The sequence below is a fragment of the Marmota marmota genome, unplaced genomic scaffold (genome assembly GCF_001458135.2).
Source record: "Marmota marmota marmota unplaced genomic scaffold, marMar, whole genome shotgun sequence".
Classification (NCBI taxonomy): Eukaryota; Metazoa; Chordata; class Mammalia; order Rodentia; family Sciuridae; genus Marmota; species Marmota marmota.
The window spans coordinates 2,936,292-2,963,590 of NW_026000171.1; the positions used below are offsets into that span (position 1 = coordinate 2,936,292).

General features: G+C 39.7%; 1 long non-coding RNA gene across 2 annotated transcripts; it reads right to left on the minus strand.

Annotated features, from left to right (window-relative positions):
* Positions 1-16,715: 16,715 nt before the first annotated feature.
* On the minus strand, positions 16,716-18,305 carry LOC125611867. Of its 2 annotated transcripts, none has more exons than XR_007342102.1 (3): positions 18,191-18,305; positions 17,740-17,820; positions 16,716-17,423 (listed from the first exon to the last, which is right to left on the minus strand). It is a non-coding gene; the product is annotated as an uncharacterized LOC125611867 (long non-coding RNA). The 2 variants fall into 2 exon arrangements; XR_007342103.1 differs by having other exon boundaries at positions 17,740-17,815; positions 18,191-18,299.
* Between the last annotated feature and the right edge of the window lie 8,994 nt (positions 18,306-27,299).

Below are 27,299 nucleotides of genomic sequence, written 5' to 3' on the forward strand. Positions count from 1 at the left end.
GCAAGATCTCCAAATGTGCCTGCTGCAACCTAGCAGTGGCAGAGGTTGGGTGAGGGTAAGAAACAGAACTTTCCAAAGCCGTTTTTAACCTGGGTCAAGAGTTGGTGGGCACAGTCTTAACTTAAAAGCAAAACAAACAATAAAAGTTTGTTCTCCAAGCTCTTTACAGAAATAATATGTTCTCTACCATTGTAGCATGCAAAGAATTATTGTAGATGAAAATGTGAAACACTGAAGAAAGAAAAATCACTCATTGTCCTCTTCCCCTTTCCCAGAAATAATAATAGTTAATTTCACTTTAAGTTGTGTTCCCATAGTGAATAAGCAGCCACCTATATTGATTTAGAGTAATATTTATTTTGTCTAATTTAAAGAGTGAAGCCAGACATAATTCCAGCAATTTGGGTGGCTGAGATGTAGGAAGATTGAAAGTTTGAGGCCAGCTTCACCAACTTAGCAAGACCCTATCTATCTAAAAATTAAAAATAAAGAGGGCTGGGGATGAAGCTCAGTGGTAAAGCATCCCTGAGTTTAATCCCAGGACCAAAAAATTAAAAAAAAAGAAAGAAAATGAAAAAAAGCAAAACTTTAAATCACCCAAGTTTTCACCTCCAAGACAGAATTTACCATCAGCCTTTTTCTTTTCACTTAACAGTTGATATTACTTTGCACATATTAACTTTTGGACTTAGTACTGAGAAACATCCACAAGCCCTAGTCCTGGTTATTAGGCAGAAGTGCTTAGGGAGATAAAGTATCCACCACTGAGTGGTCCATTAATCTTTCCTTATGAAAAAAAAAAGGAAATTAATGGAATCAACTTGATTGAAATAAACTAACTTCATGACTATTTTCTTGGCAGAGGGCTGGGTGGAGGAAAAGAAGAGTAAAAAACACAAGGTGAGACTTTCCTTCGCTCTCTGCCTCCTGGCCACCCTGCTGGATGGGCACCACTTGCTATCATCCCACTGGTGAAAGTGGAGTTACACTGTTCTCAATAAGGCTTTGAAGGATGCAGGAAATCATCACTAAATTACTGCATGAGAAAATGGTCATGAAATAGGTGGGGGGTTGGGGGCAAAAGGAGTAGAGGTTCACCAGATTGGACAGATAGGAATGGGGGAAGGAAGGAGGGGTGGGAATGGGAAAGACAATAGAATGAATTGAACCTAACTTTTCTATGTTCATATATGAATACATGACCAGTGTAACTCCACGTCATGTTAAACCACAGGAATGGGAGGTTGTACTCCATGTATGTATGATAGGTCAAAATACATTCTACTGTCATGTAATAACTAAAAAGAACAACTTTTTTAAAAAAGAATAGAAGATGGCCATGATTTCACTGTATTTTTTTCTGTGAGAGAAATGGAAGTCTTTTGTTTAGCTAATCCTCCCCGCAAAATCTTCTAACCTTGTACATTCATTAGCCATTGTTAAAAAAAGAAAAATGAAAGTAAACATTCCAGTTTCTAAACTGTAGAAGGAGTTTCTACAGGGCTATGGAAGGCCTTTCAGGGAGCAAGAGAACAAGATGGGGAATAAAGGACGAATCTTTACCTCATGGCTTCATTAAAATACATATCGAAGCAGGGTTTTGGGTTAAGAATGAATTAAGAAAACTCTTTGCCATTTTTATATTGTCAAATCCATCCCTTAGTTGACCAGAGTACACCTTCAAGGTAAAGAAAAAAATATTTAGATGAAGGTAAAGAGGCCGCCAAAGTCCTTTCAGGATTTAGGCCCTCATTCCCATGGCCAGTGGTAGTCACAACTGACACCCTCTCAAAATTGCCTGTAGTGGAAGGAAGCGTCCAGGCTGGGCCAAGGACATGTCCCTGTCCTGGGGCAGCCAACGCCCAGTGACTCTCGGCACTGCAGGGAGTAGGGATCAGCCTGCCTCTTTTTAGGTCCACTAAGGGCTCCCCTAGCTCCAGAGCTCTCTGTGGGCTTGGCCGAGGTCTCTTCTGCAATTTCCCCCAGCTCCATTTCTCCCTCTGCCCAGTGTGCTTTCCTCCCTCTCCCCAGGTGTTGCTCAAAGCAGCTCCCCAGGAAACCTCCTGCAAGGAAGGTATGTGGGTCTCATCTCAGAGGCTGCTTTCCAGAGAGCCTGATCTAAGGCATGGGGTATGCGAGTGGTGTATTCTCTGAGCATATGCATTTCTGAAACTGCTTTCATGTTGGAATGAGGGCTTGGCTGGATTCACCATTCTCAGGTCATCATCTTTTCTTTCAAAACATTGTGGCTATGGCAATTAATCCACGCTCTTCCAGGGCTTCAGAGGAAGAGCCTCTGGAGTAAGCCTGATTGATATCCCTTTGTAATCCTCCTACCCTGTTACTGGTGCTAGTGGGATTTTAAAATTCATTCTTATAATTCAGAAATTTCACCAGGATGTGCCACCATGACAGTTTTTTTTTTAATTTCTTTAAAGTACCTGAAATGTGAAGATCACATTTAATCTGTATGTTTACTTCATTTTCATCTCTTTTAAAAGTATTCATCCAGTATGGAAATGGATTCCAGTATACAGATTCCAGCTGATTTGGTTGCTTCAGGAAAACATTGACGTTCTAGGTTGGCCATCCAGCTTTTAAATTTCATGCCCTCCTCCTTGTCTTCCTCCTCCTTCTCATCTTCCTCCTCCTCCTCCTCCTCATTTTTTATCTTAGCCCTTTCTGCAAAAACTTAGCCACCAACGTACTTCCCAGGCACTACATATTGATATTTATTTTCTAGAAGTTGATATAAATGGGATCATACAATGTGTGCACTTTTGCCACCATCTTCTTTCTCAACATTTAATGTCCTTGTCTTATTCCTCTATACTTCAGGTATATACTCTTCCCAGAATACCGTGTCACTCTTTCCCCTGTACACTTTCCCCTGAAATAATTCATTTTTAACTTCCAACTTATTATCCAAGCAGCATCAAAAACTTCCTAACTGAAACACTCATGGATAAATCTGGAAGAGGGGTAATGACTCCCACAAACTACCTGTGGCACTACAATCCTGCTCTCTTGTTCCAGTGATGCCCTGACCTTCACCTGCAGTGAGCATTTTCCATTCCTTGGCTAGCAAACCAAGGGATTAGATGGGGTAAGTTCATTGTTTCACTGTTCTGATGTATGAAGTCTAGATTCCCTACAACAGGGCCATGGTGAAAAGTATGAACCACTGTTGCTGACTCACTCGTATCTTTCACCTTACCGTTCTACCCATCTTTTGTAACACAGGCTCTGGCCACCTGTGTCTCAGGTACCCTAATCTAAACTAGACAAGAAAAGGATTGCCCTCAATTTCCACTCCTGCCCCCACCCATTGCAATACTGATTTGCACAGCTACAGCAGAGGGCGCCAGAGAGCAGAACCCACTCTTCAGTTTAGCCACACACATTCTTCAGGACAGATGTTTCCTCAGAAGGCAGCCCCGTTTGCACATCTGGCCCTCCTACCCCCATTCTTTTTTGCTGTTCGCCTCCATAGCAGTGAATGGCAGTGTCCCCAGGGACAGATTCCTTCAGAACCAGGCTAGAAGACACAGTGGAACTCACTTATTCTTCTGACCTCCCCGTGACTTCTGCAGCTTTATCTCTAGAAAAAAAGTTACAAGGCAGAATCCAGATGGGAATTTAAAAAGACAGCTCTACAGATTAGGAACCTTCTGCTTGATTGCCCCACCTTTCTCTCTCTTCCTGTCAGCCTGACAGGGAAGAGCTTTGGATGGAGGCTTCCAAGCCAGGACGTCTTCCTCAATTAGGGGAATGAAGCCACAGGCCCTAAGGGGAAGAGGCATTCTTTTGACATGGATCCCACATCATAACCTGCTCCTAGTTTGCTCCCAGCACGATTGGACTCTGGTTGGCCTGAACTGAATTCTGCAGAGAGCATATGTCAACTTCTATCAAGAACCACATCTGCTTGGTTTGAGTGAGGCTGCTAGTTGAGAAACAGATGAGGCCCCTAAAACAGGCCTCTTCATCCCTTTTCCACAGACCTCATTTCCTACACTGGGAAACTTTCCTCAGCCCCTACCCTATCAACTTCAAACTTGGATTTCTTAACTGCCAACTCCTGACATCACAATATCCACCTGTCTCTTGATTCATTTTTCCCCTGCCTCAATTTATTGCCTATTATTTTTTCAAAAGGCAGACTTTTTTCCCTTCATCTGTCTTCCTTCCAGAAACCCCTCCTAAGAGCCTGTCCATGTCCACCAGCAGCCCCTGGAGGGCACTTTTCCATATGCATTACGTCAAAAGTAATTTGTATTATTAATATGGGCAGATTCTGGCTTTGTGGGGAAAGAAGTGTCTACAGTTTTTAGGAATACTTTCTAAGAAAAAGTACCCAAAACTATGAAATATAATTAGGTACGAAGATGAATATTTAGCACAAAAATAGAAATGACAAAAAAAATGCACTTTGTATACTAATATTTTAAGTATCACAAACTCTCTAACAAATAACTTCATTTTTTATTAGCCAAACACATAATATTCTAATATTTTCTCCTTCACATCTTTGGCTGGGTATTTGTTTTTTATTTCCTTTTCATAACAATGTTTTCAATAAGGAAAAGGGAAGGCAATTCAAGTTTGATCAACATTTGTTTTGCATTTCTGATAGAAAATATCCATGTAGAAAAGTTTCTTCCAACTCAATAATGCCTATGAATCTTAATATTATTTTCAAATTTGGAGAAACTTATATCAAATGTCTTTCCTTGTAAAGGAGTTTATATTTTTAATTATTTTCTCATAGAGTTTATACTGCTCTAAGATTTGAAAGAATTTTCCTTCCACTTCAAACTGTTTCTATATCCTTATAGTACTGTGTACCCTTGAAATGGTCCTTGAGGCCAAACTATACTAGATCACTGTAAATTTGCTTGTCATCACTACCCTTGTTTTAATAGTCACTGAACTGAAGCCTGGAGAGGTTAAATAACTTACCCTCTCCACACAGCTATGAGGACTTCCCCACAGGGGTTCAGACTCCAGCCTGCCTTTCTCGGGATGCTGCTGGACTTGACACTCACTGCCCTAAGTGCTCTGTTGGAGGCCCGTAGAGATGTGACAGGGACACAGGAAAGCACACTGCTGATAATTACTGGTGGAACACTGGGTATGGGCCACAATCTGGACTAAGAACTGTACAATTGTCACCTTGTTCAACCTTCATGTGCTCCTGTGAAGGGTTTTTCTTCCCCATTTTACACTTTCCAGAATGATCCACACCACCAATTTGGATGGCAAATCCTTCTTTTTCCCCATGAGTCACTCATTCACTCATATAGTTTTTGACAGAGCTCAGTCAAAAGGTCATTCATATCGTCTTTATGAGGCCTCCTGCAATAGATTTGTCCCAGTTCATTAGGTCTTGTCTCTCACCAAAGGGAAGTTTTTAGAGACTCCCCTGCCCCAGCCCTATAGAGATCCCAGGAGAGTACTGAGAGTCCTCTTTGGTGAATGCCCCATAGGGAGCCTCTGGCGACTTTTGCTCACACCATATTTGCCCTTGCTGACCATATTGCTGATCATAACAAGGTCATGACCCACACCTGGCCCCATCGCCATTGCTCCATTGTGCCAGAGAGCTGAATCTTAGAGGGCTCTTGACCATATATGGACCAAGCCCAGCCCTTCCATGAGAACTCTCAGAGCTTCATATTAATCCAGGTTCTCCAGCCTAGACTTCCCTTCAGTACTGGGGTGTCACCCCTGAGGCAGGTCTGCTCTGAGAAAGACCAATTTGAAGTTAATAGTAGGGGTTCAGACTATCACAGAGAATCAGCCTACCTTCCTCCTAGAAAACAGCCTCCAAACCAAGATGAATGTGAGGGATGGTTTATAACCAGGGCACACGTTATTACACATTTATCTAAAAGGAAACCTCCTACTTCAGCCCTGGCAAAACCACAGCCTCCTGTCTGCCCAGGCAGAGAGAGTGCGTGCAGTGGGGGAAAGGAGTTCTAACACTGTCATGTGTGGGTGACGAAACTATGGCTCAGAGAGGCTCGGCCCCTGCTCTGGAGACAAGTAAGCAGCAGAGATGGAAGTTAGTCTGCAGTGTACCCCACTCCAGAATTGGTGCTCCTCCCACTCATTGGAGAAGGGGAAAGAAGGCATGTTCATGGGGACAAGTGCTCATTTGGCAACGAGGAAGAATACTCTAGTGGAAAATGCACTCTGTTTTGGAGCCAGACTTGGATTCTAGACCCAACTCTCCCATTGAGCTGCTTTCCCATTGGAAGATGGATACTTTTCTTGCCTTCTCTGTAGGTTTGTTCTTGGTAAGCCATAGAGCACTAGACCAATATCAGGATGGTATTATAAAGTAATACATACATATCTAAGAAGATGAGCATATTATCATCAATGACTTAAGAAGTTTATGTCTAGCATGCGATCCATGAGCAGAGACTATTGTGGCCAACAGTGAACCTAAGTCCAGGTAGTGCTGTTCTAAGAGGGTGGCATATATCCTAGGAAATGGAGCCTTTGTGGGATATAGTAACCTCTACAGAGGTCGGTCACTGCCTGCTTATTATTCTTGACATTACTACAGTCGCTTAATTCTGTTTTGGCACGGGGCTTCCAGATGTGTAAATGATTGAGGAAGAACTCAAATGAAATATCACTGCCCAGGATTCACTAAATAATTATTATCTTCTTTACCCCACTTCTGTTACCATGCCTTGGCTTTTGAAACAAATGTCTTGCTTCGTTATTGAATAAGTACACTGTGGTTTTTAGAAAACCTTGCCCCGACTCCATTAAAAACATATCAAGTGATGGCCAAGTAGAAGTTTTAGTTGGTAGGCCATAATCTTCATAAAATGTATTAATCTAAACTAATTTTTCATGGTTTTTGTGGTTTCCTTGAGTGGTTCCTTATAAATATCAACCAAAGTAAAGAGAGGTTTGTGTTTTTTATTTTTTTATTTTTTTTGGGGGGGGGGAGGGTAGATTTCTGGATTGAAATGCTTCTCTTCAGAAGAAAACTGGCTTTTCTCTTGATCTTTGGATGATTTCTTCAGAGCATCAAGACACATCTAGAATCCAAGATGGTAACACTAGGCATACCCCTGCTGGTTAGGGATGTCATATGGATACAATTAAACTGTCTGAAAATGCCAGAGGACCTTGAGAGAGTTAGCAACAGAAACAATGTATAGTGGATTTATGACAAAATGTGTTCCATCTAATGGTGAAGATCTGTAGTCCCAAATTTATCCCCAATAAGCATAGAAATGAAGAATCAGACACACATTAAAAGGCACCAACTCAAATGAGAATTCATCTTTGGAAAGATATTATGTAGGCATTTCTCTTCCTCTTATTGGGAGATGAGGGGAATGGGATGTGGTTTGGAAATCAAGAGGTCAGATAAAAGCATATTCTTAAATGCTTTGAAAAAAATATCCACTTTAAAAAGAGATTTGGAATTATTATTAGAGTAAACAACATAGTTAAGTTGTAGAGACTGAGATCAGAGACGATATGCAGAGTGTCACAGAGGTCACAGATTACCAATTCAGCAAGTTTCCTAACAATACAGAGACTGCGTTATTCCACTTGGATATTTAAGTGGACCCGTCGAGTACGTGATCTCTGTTGTCTGAGCACAAGGAACACCATTCTAGGCTGGCTATGAGGCTTTAATTAGAAAACAGCAGTGACAGGCCCCTGCTTTCTTTCTTATGCCCTAACCTCCTCTCTCTTTATTGCTACATTGTAGCGATTCAGAGCTGACATCTCTCTGACACACACCAGCAGGACCATTCTGGGGACTAAAATGTTGAAATAACTTTGTACTCCATTATGAATAGCCCCCAAGTTCTCCAAGTGGTTCCCCAGTCTATCCCAATTCCTCCCTTAAGGCAACTTAGTCCTCCCTATAATATTGGAAGTCAATAAAGGCCAGATGCTTTTTACAGCAGGGGCCTTGGGACCCTGAAATTTGTAGCGTCTACGTAGTACCGAGTACAAAACAGTTGAATACCTGTACTTAAAAAGTTGCCAATTCCTGGAAGCCGAATCCTGGAAGTTCCATCAATTCCCACTTGCCCTCTACCAAACCCTGCCCCACCCAGAAACTAGCATTAGAATCATTGCAGAGTTGCACACCCTCTTGCCGCCAGGCTCTCAAGCCACTGTAGGCAGCCAAGATAAACACACTCAGGAGAAATTTGCCTGAGTTCATTCCAAAGGAAACAAGCAGGGTGGCTGCCCACCTTTGCCTTGATTGGAGAACTAAAGTGAGATCCAAGATGGAAAAACTGGGCATCCGTCAATGTGGCTTCTCTGTAGGAATTTTATCAAAGTATTTAGGACCTTCCAGATTTCCTGACAAGACTTTTGCAAAGATGAAAGTTTGTGTGTCTCCACTTTCTCAGGTTCCTTCTTCTTCCCCTCTCCTACCTCCTCGAATCTTGGTCTGTCCTAGAGGAGGAGGTAATTACTGTTTCTAATCAGATCCTGAGGAAATGAACTAATCACTGGCGGCCCTACATCACCTCCTCAAAGCCCTAGAGATACATCCTCTGCTTCTATTCCATTCTACTGAATTTACTCTGAGCCAACTGGAGTCTTTTCCCAGGGAGACTGAGTGGCTAAGTTGCTTCTGCATTCAAGACAACTTAGGTTTTTTTCAGCACTACATAATGGATTTGAAGCCCACTTTAATAAACACCTGTTGTCTTCTCCATGCAACAAATCTTCTCCAGGAGCATGAAGACAGAGCTTGAAGCATTCCACCTAATCCACTCTCATCCCCTCTCTCTCCTGCAGAGAAAGGATCCTGTGGAGACATGACTCAGAGACACTGATAATTCCAGTGGCTTTTGGATTCCTCTGGAGGTCACTGTATTCATCCCCATACCTCAAGGCCAGGAAACAATGGTCTCATCCCAGACTGATATACCAGAGCCCAAATGGGCAATTGAACCCAGAATCTGTAATAAATTTACTCAAGATTACAACTAGAACAGGTAATACAGAGCAGCTCCTGACACTGTCTTGCCCAGGCCAGAGGAGGACACACTGGAGGCCATCATCATGGCTTTGGTAAGGGTAGGAGCAACACTTGAAAATATTTGAGAGAAGAAAAGGGCTAATTATTTAGAATTTAATTTCAGAATACATCTGATTCAAGATTGTTTTCAGGAGCTATATCTCCACAGCCACTCTGAAGTAGGTCTGGTGGTGTGGCTGCCTCGGTGGAAGTCAGCAGGTGGATTCTGGACCACCATCAGCACTTCAGTGCCAACATCATTTTCTTAGAACGGCCTGCCCCTCTCTGTGCTTGAGGAGCTAGTGCCTGAGATTCTCACATGACATCCTTGTTCCTGCACTTAACGTGGGTCTCTGCTCAACTACTATTCTCTCAGAAAGGCCTTGCCTGGCCATCTTCCTGGGGTGCACCCTAGGACCTAGGGGTGTACACAATAAAGACATGGCCTATTCCTGGGAAGACAGACCCAGGGAAGACCACGCATGGGTTTGGGACCCCATAGTCAGACAATTCTGGGACTGAGTATATGACTAGTAGTCTGGAATGGGGGCATGTCTCATTGTGTGGGGAGGGGCATGGCTGGAAGACAGTTGGGACAAACTCAAGAGGAAGTATCAACTCTGGCTTCTCTCCTCAAGGCTACATCACAGAGGCAAGATGGCCTCTGTGCTAGACATCCCTTTATACTAGGGAAAAGAGAGCAATGCGGGGAGGTAAAACAAGAAGGCTACCAGATAAAGGTAGGTTGGCCTTTCTTCTTAACAGCTTTCTGGAAGTCCCACCCTATGACTTTGGTTTACATATTATTTTCTGGTATTTAGGAAGGGATCCCAGAGAAGTAGTTCTTTGCTAGGAACATTGCCCCATTCCCCAACAAAACTAGGGTGAGGGAAAGAAGAAAAGGGGTTTTCAGAGGCAATGAGTAGCCTGTACCCCTTTCCCCTCACATATCTCCTGAGCCTGTAAATAGAGGAGGAAAAGATGGATCTTGAAGGTCAGTGTAAGAAGAAGCACTATTGGAAGGTGTGAGTGCAGGGGGTCCCAGGAGACACCCAGCCTTGCTCTCCACATTGAGAGGAGCACAGATGCCCCAGGCTTGCCTCCTGAGGCTCCAGGGAGGTGGTGGTTTCCTCTGCTTTGAGTTTGCTGTGTTAAGAGCTTTATACACATCCTAACAACAATACTACAAGATAAGCTTTATGGTTTCCATTTAAAGATGGAGATGAAGATGAAATCAAGGCTGTCTAGTGTCTTAGCAAAATTTATGAGTAGTGAAGCCTGTTTTTCTCCCATCTGCACCAGAATCCAAAGCACACACTTTCCTCTGCCATGCACTAGTCCCGGGCAAACTACAATGGGTGCTCTCTCCAGACCAGGTTGAGATGCTGAATTCTTCTCCTGGTCTTTCATTGTATCTACCACGTCCCCTACTGTCTCTTTCCTCAGGGTCCCTTTTCCTTTCCTATGTTGCTACTTTTTCCATCAGCAGCAATCTACTGAACGTAGAAATCAGGGTTGGAAGTTCTCTGTCGTCACCCAGGCAGATCCCATATTCCTCCAGGAAGAGCACAGGGATTGAAGATGAGTGACAGGAAGACCAGGATGTCTCCTCTGAGTAAAGTCTGGGCCAACTGGTTATGTTTCTATATGATCAGTGTTCTCCAGAAAAATAGACTAATAGGATGTTTGAGATATATAGAAATAGATTTATTAAGAGCAACTGGCTCACATGATTATGGAGGCCAAGAAGTCCTGCAATCTTCTGCTCTAAGCTGGAGGCCCCAGAAACCTTCAGTTCTGAAGGTCTGAGAGGAGACATGGTGTAAGTCCTAGTCTGAGTCCAAAGGCCCAGAGAACCAGGAGCACCGCCATGTCTGAGAACAGATGAAGATAGATGTCCCAGCTCAAATTCACATGGGTAGCTCTTGGCCTTACCCTTCATCCCTTCTGTAGAAGAGCAGATTGGTATCTCCAAAGGAAGGAAGCTAGAACTCCTATTCCCCAGAGATGTGGACACCTTGGACCACCCAATCCTGCTGTGGTCATTATGCTATTTGTCCAATGTATCCCCAGTCCACTCATTCTCTACTTCTCTGGGTCACTATTCCATGGTTTCTCTTATCCTTCCACCCCTCAGTAACTCCTCCCTCATCCTTCCCCTTCACTGAGAAGTAGGAACTAGAGAGGAAAACCTCTCTCTTCTTTTGTCCCCACATCCTCTGAGCCCCACATCTGCCTTTGAGCCTTCACAATCTGCCTTCCTGTGATCTTCAGGGTCCCATCTGGCCACACCAGACCCCACCCTTTAGTTTCTTCTCAGGTAGGTAGCCACCCCTCTTCTCCTCCATCATCAATTTCTTCTTTGTCTTGGATCATTCCCACCAGCACAGAAACAAGCTGGGATACCATCTCCTATTAATATAAAAATGTATAAAAACCTCTCCCTTCAATTATTGCCCTGTTTATTGGTTCCTCTTTAGAGCAAATTTCCCTCAAAGAGTTTTGAGTTTTTATTGTCTGCCCTGAGAATAATTTTCTCCTATGTTCTCTTGGACTCTCACCCATAAAGTTTTTGTCCCCACCACTTGACCTAAATAACTCTTGTCAAGGTTATGAAAGAGCTCCGTATTGCTCCATCCAATCGTCAGCTCTCTGTCATTGTCTTAGTTAATAACCATCAGCATTTGGGACAGTGGGTTGCACTCTCTTCCTTCTTAATATGCTTTCCCCATCTGACTGCTGGGGCATCCCTCCCTCTTGATTTTCCTCCTTCCTCCCTGACCACTCCTGCTCTATCTCCTTCTCTACGTTCTACCTCTGCCCCAAGGCAATATATTCCTCCAATTTTTTTCTCTTCCTATCTTTTCCTCTATTATTTCTAACCTAGTCTCAGAGTTTTATTTATTCAGCAGTATGGGATGGAAACCAGGGCCTTGCATGTGCTAAGCAAGTCCTCTACTGTTGAGAGCCATCCGTGGGCTATGTGTGGACTACAGTGGCATTGAAGCTAGTGAATAGGAGAATCTGGTGTCTGGGAACTTCCAGTGGAAATTTTCTCTGACCAAGACCACCCAAACACATTGTGAACCCTATTCAGCTCTGCCTGGTCCCACACAGCACAGGAGATAGGGTGACCTGCTGTAGCTACACAGCCTCTCTGAGATGGGTGTGACTTGCCAAGATGCCAATCAACCTGCTGATTGCAAGACATCATGAAGCAAGACTCCACCCCTGAAACCTTATCCCTGCCTTTGATGTACCCACTTAAATAAACCACAGGACCCATTTTCTAATTGTCCAGCTCCAGCTCCTGTGTGGACTGGATCTATCAGGCCCTCTACTTCAAAACTATAATTCTGACTCTGTGTCTTTTGTTTTTCACTAATTATTTCTGGCGTATTTTCTCCTGTGGCTTAACCCTACTTGGGCAGGAAGAAGGACTCCCTGGCGAGGCACTGGCAGCCTCCGCATACTCTACCACTGAGCTATGTTCCCATACTTTATACTTTTGTTTGAGACAAGGCCTAAGTTTCCCAGGTTGGCCTTGAACTTGTGGTCTCCTGCCTCAGCTTCAGTAGCTGGGGGTTATGGGTGTGCACTGCTATGTCCTCCCGTCTCAGGGTTTTAAACATAAATCCCAGACTTGAGTGTCTAAATGCCTATTGAACATTATATGACTACTTAATTTTATCTCAAATTTAATATGTCCTAAACCAGATTCCTCCTGCATGATTCCCATGACTGAAAATAGCAACCTTTGCTTTCCAATTGCTTAGGTCCAAAACCTTGAATTATCTCAACCCTCTAGTTCCTTACTCAGTATGAAAGGTCCATCTTTCATCAAAGTGCCAAACAGACAAAGATTTAAAGGCCACCCACAGTTTTTCCCATTTTTGCTGATGGAAATTCCATCCTTTCAGTTGCTCAGATCAAAAACATTGACATCATCATTCCTTTTCTCTCTCCCTTTTATGCCCCACATTTGTACCATCCGCAAATACCATCAGCTCTGCTTTCATACTATATCCAGAATCTGATCACTTCTCACCAGTTTCAACACTCCTTAGCTGCTGCCTTCTCTGCAGGATTAGTACAGCAACTCACTGACCTCTCTGCTTCAGTCCCCGGCTTCCTTACAGTCTGTCCTCAACATTCTCCACCTCACAGCTAGAGTGGCCATTTGCACATGGAAGCTACCCATGCTGCTCCTCTATTCAGAGCTACCGAGGGGCCTCCACGTTGCTCAAAGTAAAGAGCAACCTCCTCACCATCTGACCTGGATCCCAGTTCTCTCTCCAATTTTGTCTGCTACAGAGGGTACTAATCCAAAGGTTAAACAGCACAAAATGGTTCAGCATTGATGCTGACCAATTCTAAACGGGTACAGATTGTATAGTTGGAGGAGGGTCCTGAAGTTTCCAGCTCTGCCAGGAGCTCCTCTGGTAGGTGCTGGCTATGAAGAGTTACCAGGTGGAGAGGAAGCATTGATGTGGCCAAACAGATGGCAACATAGGACTTGAAAGCTCAGAAGAGTGGTGGTTTATCAAACAGGGTGCAAGTTTTTCAATAGTTAAATGATTAGTGTTCCTAAATAGCTGCATTTGGGCCAAATATCAGCCATTTTCTTCCTTGCTCTCTCTGCTTCTGTCCCATTGCCTTTCTTACTGTCCTGTGACAAACTTCCCTGCTTTGGCTATGGTTTCCCCGTGTGTGAGATTCTTCTTACTCCCTCACTCCTGCAGATTTCCATTCAAATATCACCTTCCTAAGAGAAGACCATCATGACCACCAGGGCATCCCCAATAGTTGTATCTATCAGTCTGATCAGTACATCAGGGGACTGATTTCAGTACATACTACAGATACTAACAGCCATGCATGCTCAAGTCTATTATATGAAATGGTGTTATATTTGCATGTTATCTATGTACATACATCCATATACTTTAAATCATCTCTAGATTACTGCTACACAGGGTACTATTCCAAAGGTTAAACAGCACAAAATGGTACTAACATAATGTAAATGCTATATAAATAGTTGTTATACTGTATTTTTCATGGAATAATGACAAGATAAAACAGTCTATACATCTTCAGTACAGATGCAATGTTTTTGAATATTTTTGATCGAAGGTTGTTGAAATTATAGATGTAAAACTTGAAGGTACGGAGTGTTGATTCTATTGTTCTCCAGAATTCTGTCAACAATCTGATATTCTGTATACTTACTTGACAACTTCTTGTACCCTATTTTTCTTCCACCAGAATGTGAGATTGAAGGGAGAAAGGGCTATGTTTTTTTCTCTTCTATATCTCTGGTGCTTGCACCTAAGAGACCTTCAATGATAATATGAAATGCATAAAGAAATGAGCACTCTGTCATTAAATACAGCTATAATTAATACCAATAATCCTTTTCCTGGGTTAAAACTCGGAATAAAGAAGAACTTTTGGAGATTCAGAACTACTCAAATTTGGAATAAGCTGTTTCAAAGAGATGCTTAAAGTTTTGAATCTGCATGCAGGAAATCTGGGCTCCACCAACCTGAGTTTCACCTTATGCAATATAGTTAGAGCCTTCCAGGCTCTGTGTCTGCATCTTCAAGATGGGCAGTATCACCCATGTCACAGGGTTAGGGTGAAAGTGTATGCAATATGCTAATCAATGTCCAGCATATCTTAGGTGGGTAGGTTGGTTTCCTACCCTTAACTTCTCTCATCCCTGCAGGGGCATAATGGTCCTCAGATGGAAATACAGCTTCACAGACTCAAGAGAAGGTGGGAGACAGATTCAGGTAGGGTTTGGAGACAGGTGGGGGCAGAGATTAGTGCCATTGCTCCTGCTGGGACGGCTCCCAGGCCCACTGAGCTGGAGAGCACAGAGCAGGTCCCATCGGTGCCTCCAGGCTTTATGTGATGCTGTGAGAGAAGTGATGACTGCTAACCCAGGTCATGCACATTCAAAGCCCGTTCTGGTCCCCTGGCACAATGAGCTAGGGCAACAAAACAGGTAACAGCTTTCCTCCTTAAGCCAAACTCTGAGTAAATTGGTCTTTTGGTTCTGAATTGATAGGGTGAGTGGGACCTCATGAAGAGACTATATATTTTTGTTTGAATGCAAGTGAATTATCTCTAAACCCAGAATTTTCACCCAAAAGATGATGACTCCCATCTGAGGGTAGAATTCAGGGGGTGCAAGAATGTGGAAAAGTAAAAAAGTACATCTCTATTTTTAGAATCTTCTAACTGAAGTGTAGAGTGTCCTTGTATTTTGGATATAGACAATAAATCACATTACCATTAGTGGCTCCTTGACTTTGTCATCACTAGAATTCACAGATAGTTTCATGCCATGTGCCAGCTGTTGCAGGTGTCTAAATGCATCATTCATACTCATCACTACTTTGATAATGTTTGGTTTTAGAATCACTTCAAAATCTTATCTAACTCATGACTAAAGAAATTTTTATCTTTCACATGATAACTGTTTTAATATCACTGCTTTCATTTTAAATCCTGTTTGGGTATGTTCAACGTATTTATACAACATTATTCTGAGAAGTGTCCCTTCCTTCCTTCCTTCCTTCCTTCCTTCCTTCCTTCCTTCCTTCCCTCCCTCCCTCTCCCCCTCCCTCCCTCCTTCNTCCCCTTGTTATTTTCTGTGTGTGTGTGTGTGTGTGTGTGTGTGTGTGTGTGTGGTGGGGATGTTATATTGGTAAAATAATACCTGGACTAGAAAAGGCATGAAACATACATTCATATCTTAAATTATTTAAAGGAAAGAGTATAAGCTCTAAAACAGATCAAAATATTAAATTTTGTCCATGCCACAGAAAACCCCACACCAAGGGCTCCTTACTAATCACATTCTGTTTTTCCTTTTTTAGCATTATCCTTGAATTTATGGAATCTAGCCATAATTTTATTTTATAATTTATTTTATTCTATATTTTGCCTGCTTTAAATATTGATATAAGTGAAATCATGTACAAGTTCTAGGGATTACTCATGTATTTATATAAAGCTTTATTTTTCTACAATATAGTGTTTCATTACATGAATATTATGGCTAAAAATTTTCTAGTGTTCATGGAAAACACAAGCCAGACATTCAAGAAGCCCCAAAATCCGAAGCATGAGAATGACATTTCAGAAGGAATATTTAGACAGCCGAATAATCAATTAGGAAGAAACTACATTATTGTGATGATATTTTCAATATGCCAAGGGAAGATAATCACCAACATTTTCTCTGCATTCAGAGAGAATTTTCTTAAGGGTTAAAGTGAAATAAAGACATTATTAAACATTTTTTTAATTGGTTGTTCAAAACATTACAAAGCTCTTGACATATCATATTTCATACATTTGATTCAAGTGCGTTATGAACTCCCATTTTTACCCCGTATACAGATTGCAGAATCACATAGGTTACACATCCACATTTTTACATATTGCCATACTAGTGACTGTTGTTTGTATTCTGTTATCTTTCCTATCCTCTACTATCCCGCCTCCCTCCCTCCCTCCTTCCTTCCTTCCTTTTTTCTTTTTCTTTTTTGGTACCAGGACTTAAATACAGAGATGTGTAACCATTGAACCACATCCCCAGCCCTTATTTATTTACTTATGTATTTTGAGATAGGGTCTTGCTAAGTTGCTCAGGGACCTGCTAAATTTCTAAGGCTGGCTTTGAATTTGTGATCCTCCGGCCTCAGCCTCCCAAATTACTGGGATTACAGGTGTGCACCACGGCACATGGCTTGATCCTGTCTTTCTTCCACAAAAATTGGTTGCCTGGAGTTGGCATGCCTGGAGGATAGTGCTGCTCTCTGTTTTGTCCTAGTGCCCACCAGACCACAGCGAAGGCACTGGAGCCAACTCCTCTCCAAGGTTATTGGCTGAGCCAATGAGGTCCTCCCTCTTGGGCTTGTTCCTCAGCTCTTACATCATCCATCCACCAGGACCACACTGCCACTGATTATCTTCTTGAACTTTCTCATCTTTCCCCATCTGTTATTCACAGAAGGTTTGAACTTCTTGATAGCTCCCAAATATTCACTTTAATCTGAAAACCAGAATAAACCACCCTCAGCTGAAAAATCAGTAACTGTCAGGTTTCCATATAGAACAATGGGTGCTTCAGAAGAGCCCAGAAAGCTTGGTTGATGTCTGTCTCCAGTTTGCGCTTCTTTGTCCCAGATTCTCTGGCACATTGGCAGAACTCCTTGGCCTGAAGCCACTTTGCTATTTCTTAATTGTAATCAGACAGATTAGGTTAGTGGAGATGGAAGCATGGATTGTTCATAACTGATTGAGAATAACTCTAATATGGAGCTACTGAAGCTCCATCCCCTGCTTCTATCTTGAATGACTTGATCATAGAAGTAGGGACCTAATAATTAAAATGCAGAAATATAGTGAGCACATGACAACCTTGACCCTGGGGATGCAATGATAAATAAAACGATGTCTCTCCTCCAACTCTGGAGGAAAAGGTGAAGGTCATTTCTTTAACAAATTAAAGCAATATAATAGAGTTGGCTAAAAATGACAGAAACCCAACTTAAATAGTTCTAGGGGAAAGCAATTAATGAATTATGAATTAACTTTAATGTACTCATCAGCCTTCACTATAATGAAACAATCACTATAGTAACACTCATCACCCTCCCCAAAACACAATTTCTTGTATTTTTACCCATACTTACTGTCCTTAATAAGATAGGAAGGCTGCAGCTCTGCTTTGTTCCACCAGTCTTCTCTGGGCCAGGTTGAAGGAATAATCTTTTCTTGCAGAAGAAATAAGTTGTAAAATCATGCATTAATTCTTCAAGCATGAATTAAATGGTCAAATTATCACAGTGACTGGCCAAAATAGCCACATAGTCAAATCTAGTATTAATGGTGGTGCCAGTATTAGCCATGCACCCAGGATCAGTTTCCTTATCTGGAAAGTCTTGGGCATTAGACAATCTCTTAGCTCTCTTCTATTCTATGGCTCTGATTCTGAAGTATTCTCTCCTAAAACTGAATCAGTTCAAATATTTTGATTGCAAGTTACAGACAACGCTGACTCTGGAGTTTCTAAAAATAAGAGGATTTATTTTCCAATGCAGGAAGTTCACAGAGCAAACCAGATCAAGGACTCTTTCTTCTCACCTCTATGTTTTCCTTCCACAGGTTGGCTTCTTCTTCAGCCTCCTTGGTCTCATGGTCATAAGTTGGCTGTAGTAGTTCCAGGCATCTCATCCAGACAGGACACCCCTAACTGGAGAGTAGTGGAAAATTTTTTCTTATATCTCTTTTAAGAATGAGGAAACTGTCATAGTCTTCCCTGAAGAGCAATGATACTCAGAAGTTAGAAAGCTGGAGTTATTAGGGTTCTTTGAAAGGACAAGGGAGAAAAGACTATTGGACAGGCAATTCACTTGTTTTGCTTACAATTCCACTTGTATTTTGTTTCCCATAAAGCATCTTCCTTTTTCTCAGAGCCCTGATTCTTTCTGCTGCCTAATTAGCAGAGAGGGAGAATGTGATATTTCTCTAGTACAATTCCAAGGGTATGGCAAGATATAGCAAGCATGAAAATGACAAACTTCTCCATGTGCAAATAGAAAATGAGATCAATCTCAGGCTCTACACATCTGATGTCTTTCTAGGTTCTTCAATAAAGTTGGAAAAGCAGGTAGCATTCCAGATTCTGAAAGATGATTGCTTGTCAGAGGATCAGTCTGAGAGATAAATGACTGGCCCATTTTGTGTTTTTCAATGTTGATATCATAAAGAAAGAAAAAAGATAGAAAGCCCTAGCTTGGGGCCTTTGTGCTTCTCGTTAAGCCAAATTCCTGGGCTTAATCCCTCTAGCTCCATGTCTACAATCTCATCCCAGAAATAAGCCCATTTCTTTGATTAAATCTCCTACAGCAACTGTTTCTTTTGTCTTTATTATATCAAGCCTCAGAAAAAAAGACATCAAAATCACACCTGAAAAATATTTTAGATATTGAAATCATAACAAAAGGAAAATGAAAAAGTGTTTCCTTGTTTTTTTCATATTTTATTAAAATATTATATGCATTATAATTGTTTGCAATGGTGGGATTCATTGTTGTATATTCATACATGCACACAGTATAATTTAGCCAATATCATCCCCCAATATTTCCAAGTTTAAAGATATAAAAATTAGACTTTAAAAATTAGTAAGACCAAAGTTTATAGAAGAAGTTAATCAGATTTTACTAATGAATCCAATGGAACTTTTACAAACTAAAAATTCCAAGAATGAAAAATTTGGCAGATGGATTAAATAGTAAATTAGACTGCTAAAGAGAAAACTAATGATACAGAAGACAGAATTGATGAAATTTTCCAAAATAGAGAAAAATAATTCTTGAAAGATACATTAAAATACATGGACTGAGAAACTCTATTATTTGTATTATTTTGAGGATGTGCATGATTTTGAGGAATTTCATACCCAGCAATTATGACCCAAGTCTTTCTCAGTCTTTTAATTCTCAAACAAGATAGAAGTCTTGCACATATTTGTAAGAGGAGAGATAGTTAAGAATTTTAAAGACAGCAATGCTTGAAATAACCCAAGGAAACCAAAAGCTAAACAGTAATGGAAAAATAGATAAATAAAATGCAACATATATTTTATATGTGCACATTATACATAAATCATATTATGATTGTGGAGTTCTATTAAGAAGTAAAAATTAATGAGTTAATATTATTTTGACATAAAATATGAGTCATTAAAATAATTATGAACAAAAATTCAACTTACAGAAAGATATGTATAATATCAAAATTATGAAAACCGTATGATTTACTATTTGGGGATACGTGAATATATGAAAAATATAAAGAAAAAGAATAAACCATAGGGTAAAATTCGGGTTACCTTTTCCTGAAGAGAGAGTACTTGGATCAAGGAGAAGCACACAGGGAGCTAATATTCTATTGCCTGAGCTGGAAGCAGCTCTGTGACCATATTTTATTGATTTTTATGTCCTTCTGTTGTGGTAGGAATATCCTTGTTTATACTCAGAATATAAAAATAAACATTTTTAAAAAATACATATCATGCAAACATGTACCAAGAACAAAGCAACAGCATCAATTTTAGCAGACAAAATGGATTTAAAGGTAAATTTCATCAAAAGGAGCAAAGAGATACCATATATCATTAAAATGAACAATAAAAAAGATAATACAATGATAACCATAATAAAGACTGGAAATACATAAATTATAAAACTTCGACACAACTACTGGATAAATAAAATGAGTCATTTAAAAAATTTTAATTTGTTCTCATTAGTTATACATGACAGTACTAGATTGCATTTTTTTTAAATTTAGTGATTTTAACACACTCCTCTATGAGACCAATCCCACCAACAAAAAAAAAAAAAATGAAAAGATACGGCAGATCTGAATTCCACAATTTAATAAGCCTGAGCACACATATTTCACACCTAATAAAACAGAGCACATATTCTTTTAAAGAACACATGCAACATTCTCAAAAGTCAACATTGAACTTGAGTGACAAAGGAAGCTCCACTAAATTCCAAAGAACCAACATCACCACCCGGAGTATACTCTCTGACCACAGCACTATGAAATTAGGAGCTGATAACAAAAGAAGAGCTTTTAAAAGTCTCACATGCCTGGAAACCAAAAGAAGACTAATTAACAACCCTTTGGTTAAAGTGGAATCATCAGGAAAAGTATGAAATACTTAGGAATGAATAAGAGTGCCATATATCAAAATTTGTGAGACATAACTAAATCACTTCTTTGAGAGAGATTTATTACTTTAAATACATTTATCAAAAAGCCAGAAGGAACAAAAACAAATGAGCTAAGTTTTCAAACTCAAATGTTAGAAAAAGAGCAGATGCAGTTGAATAAACCCATAGAACTAAGAAGGAAAGAGAAAATAAAAACGATGGCAAAGATTATCAACAAAAGAAACTCTAAAAAAGCAGAAATTGACAAAGCAAACAGTTGGTTTTGTGAAAAAGTTTATATATATCTGATAAGTCTCTGGAAAAAATATCCAAATTTTAAAGGCAAGAAGAGGAGCTACAAATAAAAAATACAAAATGATCAAAAAAAAAAAAAAAAAAGAAGAAGAACCAAAGATACAATAGGGCTTATTGTTATTTATTTATTTTTTTCATATTATTAGTGCATTATAATTATACATAGTAATTGCAATAGGGATTTTAAAACAATAAAAGACTGTTATAGGCTAGTATAGAAAAATATTTGAAAACATATGATTAATAAAATTTTGATAAATAAAGCACAACTGGTAGAAGAAAAAATGTATATGATAATCATTATTTTTTTAATTAAAATACTATTTGTTTTCCCAAATTCATATATGTTTCAATAATGCTCAAAACTCAAAAAAAGTTTTACAGGAGAGTGTTATTAAACTTCAAACTATATATATATATATAAAATCAATCATATGCCAGTTGTTCTGGGATGAAGAGAGAAACAAAGCAATCCAACTTTGTATGATGCCCCTATAACCTTGATTCTAAAGTAGGCAAATGATAATTTGAAAGATTCCTTTCATTTCTGGAGCATATATAGGACTACACATGCACCACCCCTCCCCATCCCAGAGTATTTGTTAATGGAACCTGATGATGTATTTTTTAAGATATTTATTTATTTATTTATTGTCACTTTTTTATTTATATATGACAGCAGAATTCATTATAATTCTTATTACACATATAAAGCACAATTTTTCATATCTCTGGTTGTATACAAAGTATATTCACACCATTTGTGTCTTCATACCTGTACTTTGGATAATCATGACCATCACATTCCACCATCATTTCTAATCCCAGTGCAAATGACACTGCTGTCAAAATTAACAAGCCAGTAACAGATTGAGAGAAGCTATTTGCAACAATAAAAAATAAGCAAGAGATAAGTACCTAGAATGTTCAACGAACTTTCAAATCAGAACAAAAACCTGAGGGGACCACAGCCTCACCAACCTAGAACCTCCTTTTTCTCTTGCCACCTAGAGACACCTGTCCTGCTCCCTGCCCTTAGCAGGAAAGACACTTCTTCCAGTCACCACTGTTAAGTACAACAACATCCCCTCTAACCCCTCTGCCCTATCTAGAGTTTTGTCTATTCTTCCCATGCTCCCTCTCCCTATCCCACTAAGAATCACCCTCCTTATATCAGAGAAAACATTCAGCATTCATTTTGGGGGGATTGGCTAACTTCACTTAGCATTATCTTCTCTAACTCCATCTATTTACCTGCAAATGCCATGATTTTACTCTATTTTATTGCTAAACAATATTTCATTGTGTATATATGCCACATTATTTTATCCATTCATCTATTGAAGGGCCTCTTGGATGGTTCCACAATTTAGCTATTGTGAATTGTGCTGCTATAAATATTGATAGGGCTATGTCCCTGTAGTATGCTGTTTTTAAGTTTTTTGGGTATAGACCGAGGTCAAATGGTTCCATTCCCAATTTTCTAAGAAATCTACATACTGCTTTCCATATTGGCTGCACCAATATGCAGTCCCACTAGCAATATATGAGTGTGCCTTTTCCCCCACATCCTCGCCAACCCTTATTGTTATTTGTATTCTTAATAGGTGCCATTCTGATTGGAGTGAGATGAAATCCTCGAGTGGTTTTGATTTGCATTTCTCTAATTGCTAGTTTTAATGAACATTTTTTCATATATTTGTTGATTGATTGTATATCATCAACTGAGAAGTGTCTGTTCAGGTCCTTGGCCCATTTATTGACTGGGTTATTTGTTTATTTGGTGTTTAACTTTTTGAGTTCTTTATATACTCTAGAGATTAGTGCTCTATCTGATGTGTGAGGGGTAAAGATTTGATCCTAAGACATAGGTTCTCTTTTCACCTCACAGATTGTTTCTTTTGCTGAGAAGAAACTTTTTAGTTTGAGTCCATCCCATTTATTGATTCTTGTTTTTAATTCTTGTGCCACAGGAGTCTTATTAAGGAAGTTGGGACCTAATCCCACATGATGGCGATTAGGGCCTACTTTTTCTTCTATTAGATGCAAGGTCTCTGGTTTTAATCCTAAGTCCTTGATCTATTTTGAGTTGAGTTTGTGCATGGTGAGAGATAGGGATTTAATTTCATTTTGTTGCCTATGGATTTCCAGTTTTCCCAGCACCATTTGTTGAAGAGGCTATCTTTTCTCCAATGCATGTTTTTGGCACTTTTGTCTAATATAAGATAGTTAATGTATTTTAAAAATACATCAAGGCTCAGTGATAGAGTGCATGCTTAACATGCATGAAGCCCTGAGTTCAGTCCCCAGTACAAATAAACAAATTAATAAATTCATTATAATCAAAGTGAATATTTCCAGGAAATAATGATATAAAAATTATTTCAAAGTTATTCATGAAATTAATGGACTAAGGAGAGAAAAAAAATGAGTATCTTGCTAGACACAGAAAAAACAATACATTTCAACACCTTTTGCAAATAATAGTAAGTAAAAACAGTTACATGTCCCATAAAACTAGAAATAGAAATCTCGTTACTTGATTTATAATATATATCAAAAATTATCCCACAATAAACATTATTCTCCACAGAGAAACTTTATAGAAGTTATACAATCTTTTTAATAATTTTGTGCATGAAATAAAGTTTATATATGTTGAACCCTCAAAATTGTGTCATCATGTTGGTATTCAGAATGTTTTAGATTTTGATGCATTTGAGATTTCAGATTTTCGGATTAGGGCTGGTCAACTTATACAGAATTGCTTGTCAATTCAAAAGGCAAGAAAAATAAGTATGAGAAATAGCAATAGAAAAAATAGCAAAAACTGTATTTTTGGCAGATGGTAGAATCCTTCACATAGAGAAACTAATATAACCATGAGCCAAACTGTTGGAACTAACAAGACAGTTCAACATCTACACATGTAAAGTCAATTTGTAAAAATCAGTTACATTATTTCTGCAAAAAGCCCAATTAGAAATATATATAAATAAATGTGTCTATTGAAATATTGGTAAAACTAAAAGTTGCTTTTAAAAAGATACATAAGATCTTCATGTAGACAAAAGGCAAGAAAAAAAGTCAAAATAAAAAAGAAAGAATTAAAATTAATGAAGAAACGTATCTTGGACAATTATATTATTGTAATTTCCTCCAAAGTAATCTATGAATTCTTTGCAATTCTGGTAAATCTGTTAAATAAGGAATTTTTGAGAAACATAAAAAATTATTCTAAATTGTGTATCAAATAATAGAGATACCACAAATTGCAAATTAAATGTTGTAAAAAAAAAGTAAATTAAGTCAGATCATTGTACTCAAGGAAAATATGAGAACTCCACAAACCTACAGTAGTTTATTGTATTGGTCATTTTTTTTCTTTTTTTGGCATTATAACAAAATACCTGAGCAGGCTACTTATGAAGAAAAAAGTTTTATCTATCTCACAGTTCTGAAGATTCCAGGGCATGTTGCAGGCACGTTGTAGGCAGTTTGGTGAGGTCCTCATGGCAGATGATGGAGCTCTCAGGGGAGAAAGGATCACACAGCAAGGCAAGGAGCAGAGAGCTGGGTGAGCACAGGCTCAGGCTATTGGAACAACTCATTCTTGTGAGAACTCATTCCAGCATACCAGCATCTCTTCCAAGGGCAGCACCTTTATCGACTGAAGGACCTCCTTTGAGGTCTCACCTCTGAAAAGTTCTGTACCATCTTCCAACACCAGCACTCTGGGATGAAGCCTTTAAAAACATGAATATTTGGGTGGGACACATTTGAACCATATTTGAACTGTAGAATGTAGTTATTAAAGCAATGTGTTAAAGAGACCAATGCAATATAACTGAGTGCTAAAAAAACCCCTTATTATATCATATTATATATTCTTTTCCTAAATACATGTATATCAATCAGCACAAAATCATAAAGAAGAATTACAATGAGAAAAATAAAAGTGCATAGCTATCTTAACAGAAATAAATAGTGGCTTTTGATGAATTAATGATCTATACATGAAAAATAAACTATAATGTTAATAAAAGAAATAAATATCATATTTGTAACTTTGGGTGAAAAGGGATTATTAAATAATACTCCAAAAGCAAGACAAGAACATTTTTTAAGACATTGATTTGACTTTATCAGAATTCTTGTGTCATAAATGACACTGCTGTCAAAGTTAACAAACCAGTAACAGATTGAGAGAAGCTATTTGCAACAATAAAAAATAAGCAAGAGATAAGTACCTAGAATGTTCAACGAACACTTGAAAATCAGAACAAATCAGAACAATCAGAACCTGAGAACCCAGTGGAATAGTGAGAAAAGGAGATGACTAAAGGAATTCATGATAGGGAAGCCAAATGACTACCAAGTCTCTGAACTGAAAAGTCATGGTACCACTGTTGCAGCAGCAAACACTGCTAGTGATAGTATTACTAAGTACTTACATACAACACATTTTCACGAACAAACACATAGGTATAAATCCTCATCTTTAATTTTTTTTTTATAATTTGTTCCTTTTAGTTCTCCATGGCAGTAGAATGCATTTGACATATCACACATACATGAAGTCTAACTTCCCATTCTTGTGGTTGAACATGATGTGGAGTTACAGTGGTCATGTATTCATATATGAACATAGGAAAGTTAGGTTTTGCTTATTCTATTGGCTTTCTGACTTACAATCTCATTTTATAGAAGATATAAGTTACAGAGATGTGGCTTACCTGGTTCTATGTGGTTACATAGCTGGTAAGTGAAAATCTGAATCCACACTGGTAACTACAGCAAAACCCAAAACTTTATATCTATGAAATTGTCAAGGATATTGATATGGATGAGGGGAACAAAAAGATTCATGAACTTCTGGCAGGAATATGGACTGGTGCTGATATTCTGGAGAAAAATCTGGGATTGTTAAGTACAACTATGCTTTGACACTATGATTCAAGCCCTGGTCACCAAGAAATGTGAAAAAGGGGTGAGATGCAGACTAGGTACAAATCCCCAGGGGCATAGGTGAGAAGGCAGTGGCCGTCAAAACCAGGACTTATAGGGTCACACAGCATCAGCAGCAGATGATACAGCATGGTGGTGCATGCCTGTAATCCAAGTGCCTCAGGAGGCTGAGGCAGGAGGATCATGAGTTCAAGGCCAGCATCAGCAATTTAGTGAGGCCCTAAGCAATTTAGCAAGACCCTGTCTCAAAATAAAATGTAAAAAGGGCTGGGGATGGGCTCAAGGTCAAGACCCCCTGTGTTCAATCCCTGGTACAAAATAAACCAAAAAACAAAAACAAACAAAACAAAAATCACAACAGCAGCAATAACAACAGCAAAACATAATACTAAATAAAGAAGAAAAAAGAGAAAGTTCACTGCACAATGTCATTTATGTTGATGAAATGCATAAGCATATACCCTACACATTTCCAGTGTCCTTAAAATGTATTTTAGAAAGTACTTTCCTATTCCAAGATGTATACCAGGCAGTTTAGGGGTGGGGAAGAGGATGGGGGAATCAAGGGTAATGTAGACAAAGATCAATGTAATAAAACCAGTGAGTGCTTTAGCAGGGGCATAGTTTGCCAGGGTCGGTGAGGAGCCCGGTTAACTCTAACTTCTATACTTCACGTTCAACTCCCCCACCCCTAGGCACGGCAAGTCTCCAGAGCTGCCAGCCCATACAGGGCCAGTCTGTTGTACCTGTGTGGCTATGGCCAGACCCCAACATGCTCTGTGAGGCATAGCTTCCCTTTCCCATATTACCCACAGAATGTGAACCTTGGTGATGGGCAAGGCTGGGCCTCTGTCCCCAGTGGCCAGTGCTGACAGTGCTGACACAGTTATGTCCCACCAGGATGGTACTTCAGAGGAGCATGGGTCCTCCTCACCCAGGCCCCACCCTGCACCATCCCACCCAGCTAGTGCCAAGCTCAGCAGAGGCCTCTCACCTGTACAACTGCCACTACTGCTCTATATGCTCAGGGGACCACAGCCTCACCAACCTAGAACCACCTTTTTCTCTTGCCACCTAGAGACGCCTGTCCTGCTCCCTGCCCTTTGCAGGAAAGACACTTCTTCCAGGCACCACTCCCCCACTTCCATCACATGCGGGCCAGGCCTTGGAGTTTAAGTCAGTAGAATTTCCAGTATGCTTTCGCTTGGTCTCAGCTGGCTTTTGGGCACCAGCTGTGT